The sequence below is a fragment of the Harpegnathos saltator genome, unplaced genomic scaffold (assembly GCF_003227715.2).
Source record: "Harpegnathos saltator strain DR-91 unplaced genomic scaffold, Hsal_v8.6 scaffold405, whole genome shotgun sequence".
Taxonomy (NCBI): Eukaryota; Metazoa; Arthropoda; class Insecta; order Hymenoptera; family Formicidae; genus Harpegnathos; species Harpegnathos saltator.
Genome location: NW_020230212.1, coordinates 138,307 through 140,890, shown reverse-complemented (window position 1 = coordinate 140,890; position 2,584 = coordinate 138,307).

Genomic DNA, 2,584 nt, shown 5'->3' with positions numbered 1-2,584 from the left:
ACGCATATTATGTTAGGGCGTTTATACTCGGTATCATAGCTATCGAGTGTGCTATGACTCGTGTTGAAATCGATGAAACAGGTTGCGTCATCTCCTTGTCAATTATGATTGATCAATTTTTTGAAGCTTAGAGTTTAAAACATCTTTTGCAGACCGGGCTTATAGCTCAGCATTAAAAAAGAAAACTAAATATCGAAGATGCAATATACAAATTTACTAGTCTATGTAGGCTTTATCCGCAATATCTGTCATAATTATTGTAAATTTTTCTTTGGGGGTGTTATAATCATGATAGCTATATATGTAAAATAAAAGGATTTAATAGTAATAATAATAATAGAATATAAGTAAAAAATTCGTTATCTCACGCTAATCGCAGGTGAATAATTTGACCCCCTCGCTTCCCTCGCTCCAAAAGTCTATCGAGCTTCCAACAGTCTTTTTTGCCGATTTACTCGTTTCCTCTCTGACTTCTATGTGACCCTATGCTTTATTCGTCTCGAATATTTATATTGTTTTTCTACAATTCGATCGACCTTCACCACATCGGTTTATAAAAGATTTTAAAATTTTTCTAAGTATGTTTATCTATCGGTGTTTACACCTATACGACTAAACGATCCTGTGATTTGTGACTCAGGATAACTTCAGGAAATTATTTGAAAAAAGACAGATCATTTTCTACTCGGGATAACTTCAGGAAACTTGAAAAAAGACAGATTTTTTGTAATTAGTACAGGCTATTTAGTCATGACAAGCTCGCTATATATCTTAGCGTTATACAATAGTACCATCTATAAGTTGTGCTATCTACGTTACTATTAGATTATTACGAGACATTTTTATGAAATAAACATAACCTTTCTCTTGAATCTGCTGATCAATTTAAAATGGTCAGCAACTAGATTATAACTAGATTGTTTTCTGAAGAAACAGCGCCATCTAACATTATTTTTTCAGTTATAATTATTAGACAACAACTGGATTAGTAAGACTGGTTACGAATATTTTGCCAGTCATGAGCTAATGACTAGCTAGAAAACTTATCTAGTCAATACTAACTCGCTACTAGTCTCTAAATTGGACTGACTAGATTCATTTCTGCTCGGGGTTGGGCGGATCCGGCACGAGACGGGACGGCATTTTGAGTATTTAGAGTCTTGCGTCACATAAGAACGCAGTCTGCAACGCACGCACGGGCACAGGTCTATCAGACGTGCCATGCGTGGTGGCACGTGCATGGGAATCGACTAAGATCGTGTTACGCCACAAAAGAAATTTGTTGTCCAGACGGTTGTCGCGGCCGAGGTCCAACCTTTAGCGAGCGATTTGCGAAAATTTATATTAGCGTAAGACCGCCTTCGGACGGGGTGTCCGTGTCGTGTAAATTAGCGGAGGATTTTTCTATGTAGATTTGGCGAAGTGCTGCGCCGGCACCCGTCGAGGCGGATTGAGTCGATACCATGCGAGCGAGCGACGTAAAATTTGTAACATAATCCGATATCACCATAATTACGAATCTCAAATATATGTGTATATTATTCCAACCCCACGAGTAGAGTCAATTCATTTCTTTATCCGAGGAACTTTCAATGAATCCTCTCAGCTCACACTCATCCAATAATGCTAGAAACGCAATCCGGTAGCACAGCACAGCGCGTGAGGGACAGCGCACACAAACGAGCGACTCCGTGTCCGTGAGCGCTCGATGCTTCGGCTAGCGTCGGGCGGTAGACAAGAGCAGACGACGTCTGTTGTTTCTGTCTTCGCCGAGCGCTACATATAAACCCGCTACTCACGCTACAATCTGCAGGGTCAATTTGCAGGGTGGTTAGGAGGGGATAAATCGGCGCTGCTCTCCACACGATCCAATCTAATTTAGTTGACTGGCTCGACTGCTGTGCAAAGACGTACTTTTAGCACGTCACAGTCGCAAGGCAAATGCAAGAAATGCCAAGAAAAATCGGGCCGGATCGGTCCGATCGTCCTACACACGATAAAACATGATTAAACTTGCAGTGTTGGAGTGGGGAGTCGGGAGATCGTGTGGTCGTCCCGACCAATCGCCCGATATCGGAATCAGTTCCGACAAGCCTACACACCGCCCGATCTTCAGGGTTCCTGCAAATCGGACCCTGCAGATTGTAGCGTGAGTAGGGGGTTATAGCTAACTCCGCCGGCCGCGGGAATCTCGCGCTATAGACCTCTTTTTATGATATTTCGCTGCTCGTAGGCCTGACTCGCGTACTTAGAAACATTATAAAATAATTCTCATATCGTTCAAAATATGCATTGTTAAAGTGTAGACATTATAGGAATCTTGTAAATAAATGAGTTTGGCCTGAAATCGCCGAGTTTTCGTGTATTTGAAATATGTTTGCTATATTTCTGAGTACTACAATCAAAGATATTGTGAAGAATGCCGAGCATTATTAATATTATATAATTATGCAATTCGTTACACAATACTATTGGGTGAGTGCAAAAGTTCGTGCGGAGTTTCAATAGATGGAGTTATAAGCGTCGTAAAGTGTTGTCATTAATACTTCCATCTACCATATTATATAACGTTGGAAAGGTGACG